Here is a 23,898-nt window from a genome sequence, read left to right on the forward strand (position 1 = left end):
AATGGGCCACCTTATATAACAATCTTTCTCAGACCCCCTTAATTCTAGTGCTATCCTCCTGAGTTTTTCTCTAAATTATCCTGTTATATATTTTGTTAGGACAACTTGTTTTTTAAAGAATTGTGAGTTTCTTAAAAGTGAAGATGTTTTTATTTTATTTAATCTCTATAAATTATTTATCTATGTAAGACACACACACACAAGTATAGAGATATCTATATGTATGTCTATTTTCTGAGGTATGTTTGTTTTGTTTGAAGAAACTGAGGTTAAACACAATTAAATGTCTCATTTAGGGTCTCAGAGCTAATACATGAGGCTAGATTGGAATTCAGGAAGATGAGACTTTATGACTCCAAGCCTGTCACTATCCACTGTGCAACCTATCTGCCTTCTTGTAAACTCTAGAGGAAAGCCTTTTAAATCATGGATTACAACCCCATGTGGAGCCACCGAACTGAATAAGGGTAAGGGAAAATTAGGTAACAGTAAAAGATTTCTAGAGCACAACAAGCAAAAATTAATTCAAAAGCAAATACATAATCAATCCAAGGTGTTTATGGGAGCACTTGCCTGTGTAGCATTACATGACTTTGCTGCAATATTGGTTCAAAATATATAACATGCACACTTTGCAGTGAACATACATGAATGCTTCCAGAAACACGGGGGCTCAGATTCAAGACAGGGTTGTGTAAAAATTTCTTGGGTAAAAGGAGTCATGAATGGAAAAAGTTTTAAGAAGTCTTGCTCTAGAATATATAAATATGATGTGTAATTTTTGTATCTGTGGTTTCTTATTGCTTTACTTAATAGTTGCCTGGAATACTGAGATATTGTGTGCATGTATATGTGTGTATGTATGTAAACACATATATACATACATATGAAATAGATTAATAGATGACACAAAAACACAGACACATAAAGATAGATATGTGAGCTATCATTTCATTGAGTTTATATCTTCATCTTATTTATTAGTTTGTAGAAATTCACAAAATCACAAAATGCCTGACTTTAAATTAACCCTCAAAATCATCTCCCCAACCTGTATGTGAATAGACATCTCTTCTATTGCCATTTAACATCTAGTCATGGGGAGCTCATTACTTCTTAAGGGCAGCCTTTTCCACATTAGGATACTCTAATTGTCTAAAAGGGTTTTGTTTGTTTTGGTTTTGCTTTTACTTTTTGTTTTTCCTATTAAGCAGAAATCTGCTTCTATTCAATTCCTACTAAATGTTCATAGTTCTGTACTCTTGGGGGCAAGCAGATAAAATCTAATCCTTCATCTACATGACAGTGATTCAAATGCTTGAGACAACTTTTGTTTGCCCCTGGAGTCTTCTTTGGAATAAACATCCTTCCTTCAACAAATTCTCATATGGCCCAATTTCTTCTTTTCTTACCATCCCTGTCACCCTCCATTGGACCCTGACAAGTTTGTCAAAGTGTTTTCTAAAATATGGTTCCTACAATTGAACACAGCTTTAACTTATGGTCTGACCAAGACAAAGTAGGGCAGAATTATTACCCATCTTTGTGGTGGTTGTTGTTGATGATGATCAGTAACAAAAATAGCTTTTTCTTCCTTCCTCCCTCCTTCCTTTCCTCTTTTATTTCTCTCCTTCTCTTTTTCTCTCCCATTCTTTCCTTCCTCCTTTTCTCCCTCTCTCTCTTCCTCCCTCCCTCCTTTTCTCTTTCCCTCCCTCTCTTCCTTCCTTCTGTCCTTCCTTCCTTCCTTCCTTCCTTCCTTCCTTCCTTCCTTCCTTCCTTCCTTCCTTCCTTCCTTTCTTGCTTCCTCCCTCCATCCCTTCTTTCTTTCGTTTTGTTACAATATGAAATTTTAAATACTTGAAAGGATTAGACATGAAGCTTACCTTTATAGGATCATAGATTTAGAATATTTGTTAAATGAATGAGAATTCAGTTGATAAGCATTCATAAAGTACTTACAATGTTCTATGCACTGAGCTATGTCATGAAGACATATAATGAAAAAGAGGGAGAAAAAAATGACAATTAGTCTTTTGAGGAGTATATATTTTCATGGAGGAAATTGCATTTAGATAACAAAATAAAATAAAAGATATATACGGAATATATTCCATTAATCTGAGAGAGGAAGAAAGGATGAGGAAAAGAAGCTTGAATTTCATCTGAGTTTCGAAAGAAATCAAAAGAAGTGGGGGAACAGGAGGCAGAATATTCCAGGCAATGGGGGCATGATCATTGCAAAGACAAAGAAAAGCTCCGCATAATTTTGAAATTATACATATATACATATATACACATATGTATACATACATATGTAATTCACTTATTTTTACTGTTCTTTTAAAAAATTGACTTGCAAATTCTTTCTCACCTTCCTGTCCCTCTCTTACCAAGAACACTAGCAATATGATATCAATTATGTAAGTGAAGTCAAATAAAACATATTTCTTCTTGACCATATCACCCCTCCAAAAAAGCAAAAATAAATAAATAAATAAAGGAAATGAAAAAATTATATTTCAGCAGTTCTCTCTCTGGAGATAGATAGTATTTTTCATCATGAGTCCTTTGGAATTATCTTTAATTATTGTCTTGATCAGAGTAGTCAAGTCTTTCACCACTGATCATTTTTACAACATTGCTGTTACTGTGTACAATGATCTCCTGGTTCTATGGAGCACTATTTTTGAAGAATTACAAGTAAGTCATTGTAGCTGGGAGACAGTATGTGGAGAAGAATAATATATAAGAAAGCTGGGAAGGTGGGAAAACACGGAACTGTGAAGAGCTTTAATTGCTGAACAGATAACTTTACATTTGATCCCAGACATCACAAGAAGCCAGTGAAGCTCACTGAGCAGGGATTGTGATTATCAGATGTGCTTCAGGAAAACCACTTTGGCAGCTAAATGGAGGATGTATTAGTGTAGAGAGTGTTTTGAGGCAGAGAGATCAATAGTCCAAGTGTAAAGTAGTATAGGACTAAATTAGGGTTGCAGCTGAATAAATGATGAGGAGATGTCTATCAACAAGGTTCTGAAGGTAGAAATGATATGATTTGGCATCAGACTCTCTCTCTCTCTCTCTCTCTCTTTCTCTCTCTCTCTCTCTCTCTGTATATATATATATATATATATATATATATATATATATATATATATATATATATATATATATATATATATATATATATATATATGTGTGTGTGTGTGTGTGTGTGTGTGTGTGAGTGTGTGTGTGTGTGTGTGTGTGTGTGTATACACAGTGAGTAAAAATAAGTCAAAGACAACACCATCTTAGTAGCCTGGGTGAATGGGAGAATGGTGATGCTCTCCATAGTAATGTGGAAATTAGGAAATGAGGATGGGGATAAGTTATGTCAGGGGAAAGATATTGAGTTCAGTTTTGGACATGCTGAATTTGAAATAAGAAGGGAAGAAGGGAGATAAACATTTATATAGCTCCTTCTATGTGTCAGGCACTGTGTTAAATGCTTTACAAATATTGCCTCATTCAATCCTCACAATAAGTCTGATTTGTAATTATCCCTATTTTATGATTAAGGACCCTGGGACAAATAGAGATGAAGTGACTTGTCCAGGATCACATAGTTAGTAAACATCAGAGGCTTGATTTAAATTCAAATTTGCCTAACTCTAGGTCCAGAATTCACTCCTTCATCTACTTGCCTCAATGGTACATTCAGTGTGAAATTTTCAAAAGACACTTGAAGGTGACTACCTGAAGCCAGAGATTGGAAATGAATATGCAAATCTGGGAATCAGCTGGCTAGAGATAATATCCAATGAGAGTAGATAAGATTATTAAATGAAATAATACAGAGTTAAAAGAGATCCAAGACAAAACATAAAGGATATCTATGATTAGTTGGGGTGACATGGTTGGAAAAATATGAAAAGTAACTGAAAAGAAGTAATTGGATAATTAGGAGGGAAATCGGCAAAGTACAGTGTCATGAAAACATAGAAAACAGATGGTCTTTAAAAGGAGGAGGTTGGCAATGTCAGATATTGCTGAGAGGTCAAGGAAGATCAGGGATGATGGAAAATAGTAACAACAATATAATATTTGACAATTAAGAGACCATCGGTGACTTCGGAGAGAGCAATTTCAATTGAAAGATGAGGTCAGAAGCCAGATTGCAGAGAGTTTAGAAGAGTGAGAAGAGAGGAAATAAACTCATTGATATTAAAATACTTTCTCATAATGTTTAACTATGAAGAAGAGGAGAGCTAGAAGAGGTTATTTATGGGGGCTGGTCAGAACAAGGAAGAGACTTTTTGTTTGTTTTTTTTAGGATAGAGATAGAGTTATGGGCAGTTTGGAAAGCTCCAGTAGCTAAGGAAAGATGGAATATAAGAAAGTGAGGATTATAGTACTACAGGAGTTAAAGGGAGTTTCAATCCCAGGAACATGTAGAGGAATTCTTCTTGGTTTAAAGAATACCATCTCTTCTCCTGAGTCTGGAAAGAAGGAAGAGATAGTGAAAGAAAATGTCTAAGTAAGTTATGTGACACAATGAGAACAAAAGAGGAAGTTCTCAATGAATGATCTCAATTTTTTCCATAAAGTATGAAGTGAGCTCCTCATTTGATGGAATGGGATGAGAAGATTTAAAAATATCAAATTTGGAGAGTAAATAATAAGTGCAATGGGGGGAAGCCCTGCTATAGTTGGGGTTTAGTTGCTAATTTGAAGTAGGTCTATTCAGCATTGTCTTGTGATTTCCTTTACCTCTATTTAATAGCCTGTGATGAAGAAGGAAGTAAACAAAATGAAGGAATAACTCAGTTAGAATGTAAATGTATGAATAGAGATAGGAAAAGGGAACAAGGGAATTACAGGTGAAGGATAATGAAGAGATGGCTTAGTTCACCAACAGGTGAAGAGTGATCATATCTAGTGAGACAGTGATGTCCTAGAAAGGACTAAGAGATAAAGGGAATGAAGGTCATAATAAGTGTGAAAAAAATAGGGTTGGGGTCATAAAGCATAAGGAAAGATAGAATGATGAAATATTATTATATGCTAAAGGAATTTCATAGTCTATGAACATGTAAATGGAATGGATGATGTCAAATCTGGTTCCAGATGTTTACTAACTATTTGACTTTCAGCAGGCTTCTTGACTTTCAATTTCCTTATCTGTAAAATGAACTAGAAAAGGAAATAACAAACTACTCCAATATTTTGCCAAGAAAAGCGGTCACAGTGGTCACAAAGAAATGGAAACAACTGAAAAATTACTAAACAACATTTTAATACTCAGAATGCTAGTATTTTGTTTTTACTTTTAAGATTTTAAAAAATGATATTAAGGTATTTGATAGATAATATTTAATATTTAAGACAGGAGATACACCATTTTGTAAAACTTAAAGTGCTATATAAATGTTGGCTATCATTATCGTCATCGTCATCATTTTATTCCAGTGCCATAACATTTCTTTACATGAATAATAATAACCAATATAGAACTTGCTATGCGCTAAACACTTTACAGTGTTGTTTCATTTGATCCTTACTACAACCCAAGGAGTTCAGGCCCATTTTCAAAATGAGCAAATGGAGGCAAATAGAAATTAGGTGACTTGCCAAGGTCATACATCTAAAAAATATCTGAGGTCATATTTGAACTCAGATTTTCCTTATCCCCGACCTAGTGTTCCAACCACTGTGCCACAAGCTGCTCAGCCTTATTAACTATTTATATTATAGAGTTTTTATACTATATTTTCCTTTTTACAAATAATGTAGTCCTAAATATTTATTTGGAGTTGTGTCTCTATTCCCTTCCTTTTCATAATACAGTTAGGATGAAGTCCAAGCAAACTTAATGGATCAAAAAATATGAATTATCTTGAGAACTCATTATGAATTTCCAGGTTGCTTTCCAAAAAAAAGAGATGGTTTCCCTTTAAAGTGCTACTAAAGAACATTTGATTTTATTTTTTGTTACTTTTTTTTTCCAATTTAGTGTAACACCTTTGTTTTAAAACTGCCAAAACTTAACCTGGATTTGCAATGTGATTTATCTAGTGCTACATAGAGAGTAAGTAATAGAACTGAAACTCAAATCCATGTCCAGTGCATTTCTTCCACCATATTCTTCCTCATGAGTGGGAAGTTTCCTTGAGAAACTCAAATGAAAAGTGTATTTCTGACAATAAAGAATAGGAAGTGCACACATTAACTTTTGAAACACTGAAAATCTAATAGTATTTTCGGCAGTGCTGATTTTTCTAGCAAGCTTTTGCCTATGTTATGAGTAAAAATTTTTTAAATGTTCTGCCAAAATAAACATAAGCTCAAACAATTGCTACCTTGACATTTTCATTGTACTCTTTGGCATTTTTCTATTTTATTTTAGCTTTGTGGTTCTCATGGAAATCTAATACTACTCCCTCCTGAGTCACGTAGTGGTTCTCTTTCAGGTGTAACTCAATTATCACCCTACTAATTTATCATCGGATCAGGTAATTGCTGCATCGTTTTGATCAAAAAGATTCCTGTCATGCTTCATCTGCACAATGCATCTAGGACTATTTTCTGGCCTCAACATGTCATTGACTATATTTGCTTACACTCCAGAGGGTTTCACACTCTATTGGAAAAAAAATAATAAAACTTGAACAGGATACTTAATGAATCAAAACACACTCAGATTAAATGATTAGAAGTTCCCAGTTAATTACTAGAAAGGAAACTAATTAAATTACAATTCAGCTTTTATGTAGGTTACTCCAGTGAATACTAAAGTACACTCTTTCAATCATTTTTCCATTAGGTGAATCAGGCACATCAAAGGTTAGCGATGAGAGATCCTCATTTGATTTCTTTCCTATTCCAAATGGTATCATTTAAATTATATTTTATGCCTCAGTTCCTAATATCAACATCAATGCATAATGCTAACATTTTTCCAGATAGGAAGTACCATTTTTGGATAAAACAGAGAAACAGCAAAATTCCCTAAATGAATAAAGAAAAGGTCTGGAGATAGAAATTTTTGTGAAATCCTCTCACAAATGATAGAGATAGCTGATCAACACGAAAGAAACATTAAAAAGTTTGTTTCCAGGAGGAGTCAGAAATATGAACATAGACAATCCTGGTTCATGTCCTCAGCATCTCTTTATTTCAACCAAATCCAAAATTTGCAATGCAATGTCTGTTTGAAGGTGAGTAAAGTCATGCGAATGCACTGGGTCTTAGCTTCTTCAACTATGAAATGGGAAGATTGAGTTGTAAAGCCTGTTGCCATTTTAGAACTATAGCCTTTCCTGACCATTTTAAGAGTCTCCTACTTGTTCTGCCTAATCTTTCTTCTCTCTAGCTGATCCTCCAGAATTACCAAAATGGTTTTCCTGAAATACTTTTGACCATATCACCTCCCTGTTCAAGATTTCTCATTTATGGAGAGAAGAGGTATTAGGCTGCCTACAAAACTGAAGGTCTATAGAGCCATTATGTTGAGCTCCTTGCTGTGGGCTTGTGAAACCTGGACAGTATACTAGTGCCATATCAGGAAATTTAATTGCTTCCATTTGAATAGACTTAGGAAGATTCTGAAGATTACTCAGCAAGAGAAGAAGTCTAATGACACTGAATGGAGTTCTTTCTCTAACTAAACTGCCAACCATTCAAACTCTACTGCAGAGAGTGCTGTTTATGGGCTAGAAACATTGTTCAAATCCCAAACATATATTTGGCTAAAAGGCTGAGAACTCAGACAAGGAAGATGGTTACATGATGGTCAGAAGAAGTGATGCAAGGACCCTCTAAAGGTCTCTGAAGAATTTTCGAATTGTGATATGGGAGATGTTGGCAAAGGATTTCCCAGTGTCATATACTCACCCCAAAAAAGACCCTTGCTCTCTGAGCAAAATAAAATTGAAGTAGTTCAAAAAATACAAGACATGCAAACTTTAAAATATCCATTCTGAATGTTGATACAGATTGTTTGTACCTAACCTGTGGTAGAGTATCATAAAGCTCATGTTGTCAGACTCTACCATAGTGAAATCATTTTAGTTTTCTTTGAAAACAAAGAACAACAATCATTGCTCTGAATAAAACATAAACTCCATAATCTGACAATATAAACTCGACTTCTTTAGCTCAAACTCTACCTCCATATTGTATATGGGCTCTCAGTGATCCCTTGAGGCCAATGTATTTAAAAAGTTTTTTTTCCTATTTCCTGTTCCATTCACAAATAAATCAGTTGCCAAGTTTAAGTCCTATAAAGGGATCCTATCCAATCAATCAGTAAGTTTTTTAGGCACTTTCTATGGGCCAGGGATCATATTAAGCCCATTTATATATCTCACAGATATTCCCTGAAAGGTATTTAGTGTTATAAAGGACCTTAGAAATGTAATTCAATCTTTAGAGATCATAGAATCCATTATCTGGTTCTATTTTTCAGATGATGAAACTGAGGTAGAGGTGTTAAGTGATTGGAACAAAGTTATACAAAGTCATACAGAGAAGTAACAAATCAGAATTTGAACTCAAATCTTCTGTTTTTCATACAACATTCTTCCCACATCTTCCCCTTCTTTGAACTCTAATTATACTAATCTCCTGAAATCTATAATAGATTTTCTACTTGTTCTTTCATTTCTGTTGTCTTAACAGATCATTTAAAATGGAAATTACTTGATGTTTTTATGCTTTTTCATTCTATATATTGTCCAGAAAAATAATGAAAATACTTAATATTTACTGATGACCTTTTTTGGATTGATTACCATTTAATTAGAATGTGACTAGACTGATCATCTCAGAGTTCCATGTATGTGATGTACAACAGACATTGTTGTATTAAATGTGTATTGAACAGTATGTGTATTGAAACAGTTGAAAACTGCCATTTTTCCCCTAAAAGAAATATAATGTGAGGATTGAGACAGACTATGCCATTTTTTAAAATTTTTTTAAATGATAGATTATCTCCTTTTTAAAATTAATTTTATAACATTTTTGACAGTACATATGCATAGGTAATTTTTTTACAGCATTACCCCTTGCACTCCCTTCTGTTACGGATTTCCCCCTCCTTCCCTCCACCCCCTTCCCTAGATGGCAGACATTCCTATACATATTAAATATGTTATAGTATATATTCTAGATACAATATATGTGTGCAGAACTGAATTTTTTGTTGTTGTTGCTGTTGCAAAGGAAGAATTGGATTTGGAAGGTAAAAATAACCTGGGAAGAAAAACAAAAAATGCAAACAGTTTACACTCATTTACCAGTGTTCCTTCTCTGGGTATCGCTGATTCTGTCCATCACTGATCAACTGGATTAGATCTTCTCTATGTTGAAGATATCCACTTCCATCAGAATACATCCTCATACAATATCGTTGTTGAAATGTATTCTCCTAGTTCTGCTCATTTCACTCAGCATCAGTTGATGTAAGTCTCTCCAGGCCTCTCTGTATTCCTCTTGTTGGTCATTTCTTACAGAGCAATAATATTCCATAACCTTCATATACCATAATTTACCCAACCATTCTCCAATTGATGGACATCCATTCATCTTCCAGCTTCTAGCCACTATGAAAAGAGCTGCCACAAACATTTTGGCACATACAAGTCCCTTTCCCTTCTTTAGTATTTCCTTGGGATATAAGCCCAGTAGTAGCACTGCTGGATCAAAGGGTATGCACATTTTGATAATTTTGGGGGCATAATTGCAGATTGTTCTCCAGAATGGTTGGATTCTTTCACAACAATGCATCAGTGTCCCAGTTTTCCCACAGCCCCTCCAACATTCATCGTTATTAGTTCCTGTCATCTTAGCCAATCTGACAGGTGTGTAATATCTCAGAGTTGTCTTAATATGCATTTCTCTTATCAATAGTGATTTGGAACACTCTTTCATATGAGTAGAAATAGTTTCAATTTCATCATCTGAAAATTGTCTATTCACATCCTTTGACCATTTATTAATTGGAGAATGGCTTGATTTCTTATAAATTAGAGTCACTTCTCTATATATTTTGGAGATGAGGCCTTTATCAGAACTTTTAACTGTAAAAATGTTTTCCCAATTTATTACTTCCCTTCTAATCTTGTTTGCATTTGTTTTGTTTGTGCAGAAACGGTTTAATTTGTGTAATCAAAATTTTCTATTTTGTGACAATAATGGTATCTAGTTCTCCTTTGGACACAAATTCCTTCCTCCTCCACAAGTCTGAGAGGTAAACTATCCTATGTTCCTCTAATTTATTTATGATTTCATTCTTTATGCCTAAATCTTGGACCCATTTTGATCTTATCTTAGTATGTGGTGTTAAATGTGGGTCCATGTTCTGCCATACTAATTTCCAGTTTTCCCAGCAGTTTTTGTCAAATAATAAATTCTTATCCCAAAAGTTGGGATCTTTGGGCTTGTCAAACATTAGATTGCTATTTTTATTCACTATCTTGTCCTGTGAACCTAACCTATTCCACTGATCAACTAGTCTATTTCTTAGCCAATACCAAATGGTTTTGGTGACTGCTGCTTTAAAATATAGTTCTAGATCAGGTACAGCTAGGCCACCTTCATTTGATTTTTTTTTCATTAATTCCCTTGAAATTCTCAACCTTTTGTTCTTCCATATGTATTTTGTTGTTATTTTTTCTATGTCATTAAAATAGTTTCATGGGAATCTGATTGGTATAGCATTAAATAAATAGATTAGTTTAGGGAGTATTCAGATTATGTCATTTAAAGATCATATATAGAATATGCTAAACATTTGAAAGAAATAAAAGAAATCATCTAAATGTGTTCTATACTGACAAGTGAATTGTTTTTACAGTATCTCTTAGAATTAGTTTAACTAGTATGATGGAGTTTTATTTTCTTGAGTATTAGGATGCTCTTGTAGCTAGAGGACTGGCCTTAGTATAAGAAGTCCACTGTTGGTTCCTGATATTCTGGAGCCTGGGAGTCACTTACTCTCTTAGGTGCCTGAAGCAACCCCTCTGATTGCTCTGAAAAGCAGTGCCAAGCTGTATTGGTTGGGGAAATTACTTGTAACATTTATCTATACCAAGCAAATTACCTCCAGACCTCCTCTCTCTCCCTCCCCCCATTCCCCACACAAAAAGTCATTTAGACTAGCCTGATGATTTCAGAAAGGCCTGGAGAGACTTACATGAACTGAAGCTGAGTGAAATGAGCAGGACTAGGAAATCATCATATACTTCAACAACAATACTGTATGATGATCAATTCTGATGGACATGACCATTTTCAAATCAGTTCCAATAGAGCAGTAATGAACTGAACCAGCAAAAGAATTCTTGGAGATGACTATAAACCACTTCATAGAATTCCCAATCCATCTATTTTTTGTGCGCCTGAATTTTGAATTTCCTTCACAGGCTAATTGTACACTATTTCAAAGTCCAATTCTTTTTGTACAGCAAAACAACTGTTTGGATATGTATACATATATTGTATTTAACTTATAAAACATATTTAACATGTATTGGTCAACCTGCCATCTGGGGGAAAGGGTAGGGAAAAGGAGGGAAAAAGTTGGAACAAAAGGATTTGCAACTGTCAATGCTGAAAAATTACCCATGCTTATATCTTGTAAATAAAAAGCTATAATAAAAAATAATAACAATAAAAAAGAAAAAGAAAAAAAAGTCATTTACACAGACTGTGTAGACAGGTAATACTGGACAACAAAAGCAATTTATTTTCTATTACATCCATAATTATACATAATAAATAGAAATGTAGAAAGATTGAGAAAGATAGGTAGATGAGAGGAGGTCTAGGGAAAGAGAGAGAACAGAGAGACAGAGACAAAGAAGGAGACAATACAGTGTGTGTGTGTGTGTGTGTGTGTGTGTGTGTGTGTGTGTGTGTGTGTTGGGTAAAATATCACTTCCCTATTTGAACACTCTAATATTTCCTTTGACAATTTTTAGTAGCATCTCATTCTGGGAAATTCCTTTTTCAGTTTAAGAAAATCTATAGCATTTCAATTCATCACTTTGGTAATATATTGCATTAGACCTAAATTAATATGAAAAACTTTTTTTTTATTTTCTCTCTAAAATCCCAAAAAGCTTACCAAGTGTTTCTTTCCCAGAATCAGTTATTTTTGTTATTTCAATGTTTTTTCTTCCTCTGCAGCTCTATTCATAAAAACATCATTTTTACACTAAAGTTATAATCCAGTGAAAGAATAATAATGTTCTGACTACTATAGAAATGCTAAAAATCTATTTCATACATGATGCTTCTCAAGAGAAGTTTCATTTATTAAATACATTTTGTTGCCCTTTTTCAGGAAATCCTATCATTTTAATCTAGAAGCTACAAGTTCAGCTTGATTTTTGAGTAAGTTAAGAAAAACTAAGACATATAGGTTTCTTTCAGGTTATTAAATAGGAATTGAAGCTAGAGAGGTTATGTCAAATGGGACTCACAACCTTCTTGATCTTTTGCCTTCTCACATTGAATTTCAACTTTAAAATCTGAATCAGGTGATTTTCCTCCATCCAAATTTTAAATTTCAGATAATTCCCAAGCACAAAGGAGAAGGGCCTTCCTGTGCAACTTGCGTTAGAGCTGAAAATAGAAAAAGGGACAACTCAGACTTGGAAGAAATCCCACCTGCCCCTGAGCCACCATGCCCCAGTGACAGGTCCACTTCGTGGCCTCTTCCTGTGCAGGCTCCACCTGAGGAAGGACCCACACCACCTGTGCTCTCCTAGGCACCTTGACTCATCTTCTTTCCTGCTGTGTTGTTTTCCCAGATTAGAACATAACTATCTTTCTGGTTGTATTTGGGTTCTCAGTGCTTAGCATAGTACTTGGCACATAGCATTAAATAAACATTTCTCTTTGTCTCTGTCCCTGCATCTCTTTCTTAGTATCTCTCTCTCTCTCTCTCTCTCTCTCTCTCTCTCTCTCTCTCTCTCTCTCTCTCTCTCTCTCTCTCTCTCTCTCTCTCTCTTTCTCTCTCTCTCTCTCTCTCTCTCTCTCTCTCTCTCTCTCTCTCTCAAGTTATTTCTTTCTCTTTGTCTCAATCTCTATCTCTGTTTCTCTCATCTCTTTGTCTTTCTTTCTCTGTTGCTCTTTCTGTTTCTCTGTCACTGTCTTTGTCTCTGTCTCTGTCTCTCTGTTTTTGTCCCCCTCTCTCTGTCTCAAGCTATTTCTCTGTCACTGTTTCTGTCTTTCTTCCTCTCTCTGCCACGTCTCTCTCCATCTCTGTATCTCTTTCTATGTTTCTTTCTGTCATCTTCTGGCTATCTCTCTCTCACTTGGCTTCTTTATCTAGTATACTATACTGTATTTTGGTCAAGTATAATATGATATCAATAGCAAGAGAACAAGAAACTTGGTAAAGTTATGACACTGTATTTTATCATACTTCAGTGATGCCCAATTTTGTCTTGGTATTTCTTACAATATGGATACTACTTTCTCCATAAAATAGAAAACAACCCTACTGAATTATCTTGGACAAAAGAAATTCATAACCTGCTTGTCAGATTTCTGGGGATTAGCCTCCTTGCATTTAGCTGAAATAAATCCTCATCTGTCTCTGTCTTTCTGTCTCTCTCTGCTCCTCTCTCTGTTTCTGTCTCCCACCATCTTTTCTATATCTGTCTGTGTCTGTCTCTCACTGTCTCTGCTTCTCTGTCTCTCTCTCTCTCTGTTTCTCTCTCTTTATCTCTATGTCTCTGTGTGTATGTCTTTCTCTGTGTCTCTTTCCTCTTTGTCTCTGTTTTTTCTGTGTCTCTGCTTCTATTTGTCTCGTTTTTTCGCCCATCATCCTGTCTCTGGTTACCTATTTACCAGCCTATCTCTCCTTGGTAGTGGTTTGTGAATGATCTATTCACCAGTCATCTTGTCATCTCTTCCTCCTTTAGCTATGCAGACTTAATCAAATAAGGGCCATTTCAAGTAATGATTTTTTATATCACATAGTCCCAGCCTCTGCTGTTTTGTGGGAAATAGAGGAATAATTAGATTATAATCACTAGTTCAGGGAACCCACAGAAAAGCTAGGCAGAGATTTGGTTCTTTCCCCTAATTTTTTTTCTCTCTAGGTAACTCTGGGCCTCTTTTATGTTTGAACCAAAAATGAGGGTAGAACTATCTGGATAAAAGTAGGGAGCAGAATTATAGTTGTGATGCTCTATACATGGACATAGAACATAGGGTTGGATAGTTGGGAAAAAGAACTTTTTATTGAAATATCTCTCTGTCCTTGAAGAGGTAGGTATATTTAGTAGTTTTATAAATGATCCTTAACAAGATTTATATGATGATAAACTGTGATGGACTTGGCTCTCTCCAGCAGTGAGGTGATGCAATTCCAAGACGTGGTTTGGAACTTGTCATCCACATCCAGACTGAATGTGGATCAAAGCTTAATACTTTCACCTTCAGTTGTTGTTGCTACTGTTTGCTTGCTTGCTTGTTTTTCCCTTTTTGATCAGATTTTTCTTGTGCAACATGACAAATATAGAAATATATTTAGAAGAATTACACATGTTTAGTCTCTATCAGATTGCTTACTGTCTTGGGGAGAGGAAAAGCAAGGAGAGAGGGAGAAAAATTGGAACACAAGGTTTTGCAAAGGTATTGAATGTTTAAAACTATTTTTGCATGTAATTGGAAAAGTAAAAATACAATTTGAAGTAGAAAAAGATTGTTTTTATATTTTAGCTCTTAGCACAGTACCTGGAATATAGTAGGAGTCTAATTAATGTTAACCAACTGACTTCTACCAGATGTATCTCCTCTTTTAATATTCCTTTTTTTCTCATGTTCTATCAGGTCCTCTTTTTGGCAGTTGCCCCATAGAATTAGAAAAAATAATGGTATTTACCAAATTTGCTTAAAATTATAACACACACATAAATAACAGAGTAATCTGCTACATATTAAATGTTTTACTGCATGACTGAACATATGGGAGAGTGTCCTAGCCTGATCTTCCACACATCACATCCTCTGGGACTTCACACAGCAGTTAGTCAGTCAACAGGCTTTTACTTAAATGCTTACTATGTGCCAGGCATGCAAGAACAAGTCAATTAGTGACAAGCTCATTGCTCCTTCCCACATTCCCCCCTCCCTCCCTCAATCAAAACACACTTCATTACCGCCTTGTACTGCATAATTTATATTCTCATACTCAGTTACTCGGTAATGGTGGGTGATAGAGAAATTACATTAACATTTTTGCATTCAGTTTGAAAAAAAAAACAACAAAGCACAGATAAAACCTCCTTAAATTTCCATTTGACAAAATACATGCATTTGGGCAAAAAATGTATCTTTTTCCATCATTCACTAAACAAGCAATCACCCAACATATGACAGTTGCAAAGCGAGGTGGTAATTGCTATGGGGGACATAAGGAGAAAAAAAAAACATGGTCCTAGCTCCCAGGAAGCTTAGTTAATTCAGGGAAATTTTGCTTTTTTATATGTTTTTCTTTAAATAAATTAGTTTATCACATCCATGGAAACCTAAAAGATTCCTTACTTGCAAGGGTGGCACCCAAGTGGAGTTTGCAGAAAATTCTTTTGCAAAAAAAGCATTGTCCTTTGAAAATGAGATGGTTCTCAAGTATTTCCAAGGGTCCTAGAATAATATTATGTAAAATTTTATGCACATAAAAATATTGTGGATAGAATACTAGATTTGGATTCAAGGATAGTTGGATTCAAATCTTGATTCTGGTTGAAACCTTAAGTCACTCTGTGCCTCAGTTTTCCCATCAGTAAAACAGGGATAAAAATAAAAGAAGGATCACCTCACAGAGTTGTTTAGGTTTCTATTGAGATAATATAGTATTTTGTCAAACTTGTGGCATTATATAAATTTCAGTATTATTTTTATTTTAAAATTTCTATTTTAATTTTTATTTAAAAAGTTTTATTTTCTCTTTTATGACATAGGAAAAAAAAGATAAAGTATGTATCAGCCCCTTATATATCTTAAATTGTATTCATTAACAAAAAGGAAATTCTGTCATGCTTTCAACACCATCATTACTTAAATAGAAATGACTTTCTCTTTCCCCCGGATAATTCTTAGGGAAATTGCCAATGTCTCTTTTTCTTCCTTGACAGAAGGAGATTTTTTTTCATAAAAGCATTTTATTTTGTAGGGACTTTGAAAAGGCTGGCACTCCCATATTCTAGTGGTGAATTTGTGAATTGGTACAAACTTATTGTAAATCAATTTGGAATTATGGAAGAAAGGTTGCTAACAGCCATATTCTTTGACTCTGATTCTTCTTGGGCACCCACCCCAAGGTGGTTAAAAGCCAATAATACAGAAGTAAAGATACAATTCGTACCACAATAATCATAGCAGGACTCTGTGTGGTAGCAAAGAACTGCAAATAAAGTAGAAAGTAGATGTCCATAAATAATGAAAAACCCAAACTATCTCTAATACATGAAGGCAACAAAATAATATTTCAAGGTAAGTAATGATGACTGAGGAATTGAGAAAAAATTGAGGATATTTGTATGAACTGATAGGCAGCTGGGTGGTACAATGTGTGGAACACCAACCCTGGAAGATCTGAGTTTAAATCTGGATTCAAACAATTAATTGGTGTATGACTCTGTCTCTTAATCCTTATTTGTCTCAGTTCCTCATCCGTAAAATGGAAACACACTGGAGAAGAAATGGTAAATTACTCTAGTGTTCTTTCTAAGAAAACTCCATGGACAAATCCATGGGGTCACAAACAGTCAGATATAACTGAATGATTGAACATCAATAAATGACCACATACACAGCCAATCTTCCATAGTTTCAGAAAAAACTAAGAGAGCAATATATGGCATGATTATAATGATATGATGCAAAAGGAAGGAAACCAATTTTTTGGAAAATGAGGTCATATAATATAGCTCCATCTTTTTTGTCTGAGAAGTGGATGACAGTAGAAATAGAGAGCTGTACATATTGTTTGACAAGGTCATTTTATCAATTGATGTAGCCACACTTTTTCTTTGGTAAAAGGGAGGCATTTGTGCTGGGAGAAGGGGGTTGAGGGAATACAGTGTAGCATGGCCAAAACTGGTTAATATAAAACAAAAGAAATGAATAAAGCTGATTTGTAAAAGAACAATTATGTTGGTCTAGCCCTGAATGGCAAAAATTGGTTTCCTTTAATGTTGTGAATTATTAGTAACTTCTATTACTTAAAATTGGGTATATATTTTAATTTATGTGGGAAAGGCAGTGAAAATCAGTTCTGCACAGGGGTGGCCCTAGGTACTGAAAGACTCTGTCTTTGGAGTCAAATCTCAAGTTTTCTCTACCTAGCAAGGACTTTTGGATCCAGTGACTGACTATTGTCAAAAGACCAACTTTGCTAAATTAAGACAGGCTTATCATTCCACTAGCCACAGAATCAAGATTTTCTTCAACCATAGCAATGTTGCCTACATCTGGGAAAGAAATACCTAATATAAATAAATTCCTGAAATAATTGAAATATGGGGAAAGGTGATGTTTAAATTTTCATGTCCCCCAAAACTCTTATTAGAGACTTGCAATTGCAACTGAAAGAAGTCAGTTATGTTTCTTTTTCCTTTTGAAATAAAAGAGATCATTTGCAGAAGAGAGAAAAGACACTGAAATCCCTTCACATTTCAACAAGCCTTTTAAATGTCTGTCACTGAGTGCCCTGATGCCTAGAATACATTTGTAAAGTTTCAGAAGAGAAAATGCAGGTTCAGATTTTGAAGGAGGTCACCATTAATTTGAAATAATGTGCTTTTCAAATCCAAGATCATTCCTTGATCCTTAAGTAAGACTGGTGAACCAAAAGAAGCCATAGCTGGTAGAAAATGAGTGATTTTGAAAAAAGCATTGTCTAGGACTTTTCAGTGGCTATGCACTCTAAGAACTAAATATACAAATTATCTCTGTGTTAAGATCAGTGATTCTGGTCCTTCTATTATCATTGATGGTATTGTTATCACGCTATTGTTTTGTATTAATATATGAGCAATATAAAGATGATTTTATTACATATCATATTTTATCATAATATATTAGAGAGAATTTTTGAAATTCTGATCATAATTCCCTATCATTTTTTTATTCTTGTTCATTTCAATGAAATAAAAGAAACCTCAAAGCACCAAATATTTGTTTTCATTTACCATAGGATTATAGGATCATAAATCACTGGCAGAGATTTTAGGAGACATCTAATCCAGTCCCTTTATTTTCCCAATGAGGAAACTGAGGCTCATAGGTGAAGGGATTTGTCTAACACAAAATCCAGATTTGAGCTCATAACTCCAATTTCTAATTTCAACCTTTATAGAACAGTGAACTTAATCAAAAAAGGTTGTGTGTGCTTTGACTGCTCAATTGACCAACCATTCCCATCTCTCTCAGTCTCTTTGGGCCTCCCTATTCCTTGAGACACAATATTGAAATTAGGACAATTAATAAGCTTCAATGGCCTCTAATTGTTCATGTGAAGAGAAGGCTTAATGGATGGGGGCAAATTTCATTGTTCTCATATTTTAAGAAATTATCACAGCCATCCCAGTCTACAACATTGAATCCCCAGGAGTCTGCAACCATCAGATTGTAGTTAAATGTGGTAGCAAAGAATTGGAAAATGAGTAGATGTCCATCAATTGGGGAATGACTGAGCAAGTTGTAGTACATGAAGGTAATATAATATTATTGTTCTATGAAAAAATGATCAACAAGCAGATTATAGAAAGGCCTAGAAAAATTTACATGAACTGATGCTGAGCAAAACAAGCAGAACCAGGAATACACGTACACAGTGACAACAAGAATGTGTGATGGTTAACTATGAAAGAAAGACTTGGTTCTTTTCAGTGGTTCAGTGATCCAAAGCAATCCCAGTAGACTTTGGACAGAAAATGACATCTGCACCAAGAAAAAGATTTAAGGAGACTGAATGTAAATCAACACATGCTATGTTCACTTCTTTTTTCTGTTTTTTTAATTCTCCCATTTTTTTTCCTTTTTGCTCAGATTTTTTTCTCCCAACATAATTCATAAAACAATGTGCATTAAAAATAAATACAATTTTAAAAATTAAAAAAGAGAAATTATGCACAATAATGCAAGCTAGAAAAAGGAAATTAATTAAAAGAACAGAAAAGTCCAAGGGAAAGAAAATATTGTAGCTAAGAATCTTCACCAACTTTATAAGATTTATGATTCACTGAAGGCTCAGATGAACATTACCATTTTAATTAATAATGTAATTTAATTAAGGTGTGTGCTTTTTTTTATACATGATACTAGTGCATATTTAATAGACTACAGTATAGTGTGAACATAATTTTGATATGTACTTTGAAACCAAACAATTCCTGTGACTCATTTTTTGTGATATTCATTTTATTGCAGTGGTCTGGAACCAAATCCACAATAATTCCAAACTGTATCTGTAGTTCTACTCATCTTCTTAACCCTAATCTATTCTGCCATGCTGACTTTAATCTTCATTTTATGCATGAGGAATCTGAGGATCAGAGCAGAGATAGATTTTCCTACTCCTAGGTGAATGTGAATATTTACATCTGAAAACTGGGAAACAAATAGGGCTTGAATTATTGTTTTGCTGATTGTCTAGATTTAAGAGAATTGGAGAGCAAATGTCAGTGATATATATTAAGCTTAAATTTTTATTGTTCTTTTCAGAGAGCTGGTTGTTAAATTATTTAGCTGCATGTCCCTGGCATCTCCCATGGTCACATTTGTCAGGGGGAAGATTTAGATTGTCTTATCTCCAAATGCACCATTCTTTCCAAAGACTCAAGGAGTAGCTGAAAGCCTTTTCCCATATCCTCTTTTCTTGCCTACTTTAACTCTTTAGCTCCAGTTATATAAATAATAAAAAGTCTCCTATTACTTGACGTATTTCAGCTCAGACAGAACAAGGCATTTAAGATCATGGTTGAAACAAATGATTCTCTAAATGTGATTGTAGGCTTTGTAAGTGCAAACCTAAACAGGGTAATTGCTGCACCCAAATTATCCCTAGTCAAGAGCCAAGAAAACCTTGTTTGGCAAAAGTCTCAAAAAGTGTCTTGTGGCCAGTGAACCAGTGAGACGTGTAATTGGAGACTCTGACTAGAGCCTCAAGGCACAACATGTTTAACTCCATATCATAAATACAATCCTAGGACTGGCTTGGGAAAATAGCCTGTACCAAGTGTCATCTCAAAGTCATTAACACACATTAGCAAATTCTGGTCAATAGCCCAGATACTTTACTGTTTGAAAAATGTAAGGCAATAGACCTTGCTCTTTCTTCGTCTAAACAGAAATTCTACGAGGCCATAAGCAGAGAAAGATGAATAAGGGAGCCTGGAAGAGTAAAAATAACCCTGGAGATTGCGAGTCATCCAAGACAAGCTAGGATAGTCACCTCTGGCAGTACTGAGACTTCTTTGCTATTTTTGACATGAGCATCTCAACAATGTGTGGTTATATTGCAGTTGATTGATGGTTGTATTTTTATAATTTCTTAAAACCAAAATAATCCAACAAAATTATGTTGCTACAAACATGAGATAAAACACAGAAAAGTAGATTATGAATCAGCCTCTGAATCAGGAAGCTCAAGGTTACCTTTGGACAAAGACTGCGTGATACTGAACAAAACACCTCAATATCCCAAGCAACCAAATCTAAAAGTTGCAGATATATATTGGTAGATGGGATTTCTACACTGGGAATTCCCTACACCATGAATTCTCAAAATGTGATCTATGAGCACCCATTAATACTATATTTGTAAAATATGCTTTCCTGGGATTTTTTCAATAGATCCATGAGGTCAAAACTATTTCCATAATAACATGAAATCATTATTTGCCTATTAAAACACTTCTCTTCCCCTTCCCAAGACACATATCTATGTGGAGCTGGGAAGTCTTCAGAAACTTTAACAAAAGCAATTTCAGTGGATTAAATGCAGAATCTAACATGTGAACTTATCTTCTATTAAGACACATAATATTTCCAAAACTATATGAAACAAAGACATTTTCTCAACATATTATTCCAGAAAATTTAACTATTTTTATAGAAGTGTTATTTTTGTTAATATAAGGAGTTTCTTTTTGTTATGTCAAAAACACATAACATAATTTACTTTCAAACATAGTAATAAACATTTACTTCATTAAATTAATTTTAATTTTCTCTAATTACATGAAAATATAGCTTTCACTTTTTATTTGATTTTTGGGGGGATGAGGCAATAATTAGGGTTAAGTGACTTTCTCAGAGTCACATAGCTACTCACTTTTAAGTGTCAGAGGTCAAATTTGAACTTAGATCTTCCTGAATCCAGGGCTGGTGCTCTATCTATTGCACTATCTAGCTGCCCCTTAACAATACGTTTTATAAGATTTTTGCATTTCAAATTGCATTTTCTATCATGAATCTTTTGGAATTACCTTAGAGTATTGTATTACTGAATAGAGCTAAGTCAGTCATAGTTGGTCATTACACAACATTGCTGTTACTGTGTACAATGTTTTCCTGGTTCTGCTCACTTTATTCAGCATCAGTTCATGTAACTTCCCAGGTTCTTTGGAAATCCTCCTACTTATCATTTCTAATTTTACAATATCATTTTATTGCATTTACACCCCACAACTTGTTCAGTCATGTCCCCATAATGGACATTTCCTCAATTTCCAGTTCTTTGAAACTACAAAAAATGCTGCTTCAAATGTAATGTGGATCCTTTCCCATTTTTATGATCTAGTAGTAGCACAGATCTCATAATGGTATTGCTGGATCAAAGGGTAAACAATTTTACACTTTTCGGGCATAATACCAAATTGCATTCCATAATGTTTGGGTCAGTTCACAACTCTTCCAACAATGAATCAGTGTCCCAATTTTTCCACATCTTCTCTAATATTCATTATTTTCTTTTTTGTCATATTAGTGAATCTAATAGTATGAGCTGGCATCACAGTTATTATAATTTGCATTTCTCTAATCAGTGATTTAGAACTTTTTTTTCATATGACTATAGAAGCTTCAATTTTCTTCGACTGAAAATTGACTGTTCATATCCTCTATTTGGCAAGTGAGAAATGACTTGTATTCTTATAATTGACTCAGTTCTTTAAGTATTTGAGTAATGAGCTCTTTATCAAAAACACTCACTCTTTCTGCTTTTCTTCTAATCTTGGTTGTATTATCAATTTTAATTTAAGATAGTAAGTATTGATAAATATAACCCACATAAACAAAAGCATTTCAAGAGCATCCTCAATAATTGTTAAGAGTGTAAAGGAGTCTAGAGACTGAGAAGCTTAAGAATTAATGCCCAGTAATGATTAAATCACAGCTGTTATCCTCTGCAAATATAGTTTCCCACTTCAAATGAATACCTAGTTCCCTTGAGAAGATAAGGATAAAAATTTCAACATCTTGCAAAGCTGGTTTATTCTTTAGCGAGAAGTAGCCTGTTACATAGGAAAGATTCTAGGATTTGGGGTCAGAAGAACTGGGTCCTAGGTCTAGATCAATAATTTACTTTTTAGGAAATTCTAAGGATATCACAATCTAGCTGAGATTCAATTTCATTATTTACAAGAAAAAGGGACAATGAAGTCAACAAAGATGTAATAAGCATCTACTATGCATTGATATTATATTAGATATTTTTCCTACTCTGAAGGGTCTTGCAATGGTGGGGGGAGGCATGGATTCAACATGATATATATATATGATAAGTAAATGTCGAGATGTAAAAAATAAACTTAAAGCAATTTTGTGAAGGCAATTAATAACTAGGGAGCTTAAGAAAGGTGTCCTGAAAAAGGCAGGCAAGGTGAATTTTGAAGGAAGCTGGAGTTCCAAGAGGTAGGGAGGGAGGAAGGAAGATGTTTCAGTTGCTGGGATAATATTAAAAAGTCACATTTGTGGGAAGTACTGGGAGCAACTAGTTGGAAGAGTAGATAGAGTTCTGGGTCTAGAATCTGGAAGATATGAGTTCAAATCTAACTTCAACAATCAATTTTTACTGTGTGATCCTGTCCAAATCATTTAACCCTGTTTGGCTCAGTTTCCTCATTTGTAAAATGAGCTGGAGAAAGCAAACTATTGCAGTATCCTTGCCCAAAAAAAAAACTGAAAAAACTGATTTAACCAGCCCTAAAGTCAGGAAGACCTGACTTCAAATCTAACCTCAGACTTAATTCTCCCTAGCTGTGTGACCCTAGAGTATCCCCAAAGTTGTATTATTGAAACTAAATTTCCCCAAATTATACTCTTATTTTCCTCTTGAATAAAGTAGCATAATGTACTTTGAATCAGAGTATCCACATTCAGATCTGCCACTTATTTGCTGATGAACCTTGGGCTTAGGATCAATTTGAATTGAGATTTTTAAATGAGAATGATCACACTCACTCTCCCTAATTCACTGAGTTTTTCAGAAAGCTAAATAAGACCATATCTGACAAAACACTTGAAAAATAGTCAAATATCAAGATGCCAGGTGGCCCTATACATCCTTTCATCAAGGACAACCAAAGGAACAGTATGAGAAACAGTACATAGCTAAAGACTTTTCATCTGACTCTGTCATTTTCCACATTTCCTATTTGCTTGTGGGTTATTGACCGCATTTTTCATTTTCCTTTAAGCCTATTAAAACTAAGTCTATGATGATAATAAAAAATGTATCTAATGTGTAATTTCCATAACTGAGTCTGTTCTACAGTCATTTAGCATCAATTACTTTGCTTTTATTAAAGACTATACATATTCCTTTTTTTTCCCGTTGGCAGTGAATATGGCATCTTTTTTTTAAATCAAGCCAAAAGCAATTCAGTA

This window comes from Sminthopsis crassicaudata, chromosome 1, assembly GCF_048593235.1.
Source record: "Sminthopsis crassicaudata isolate SCR6 chromosome 1, ASM4859323v1, whole genome shotgun sequence".
Classification (NCBI taxonomy): domain Eukaryota; kingdom Metazoa; phylum Chordata; class Mammalia; order Dasyuromorphia; family Dasyuridae; genus Sminthopsis; species Sminthopsis crassicaudata.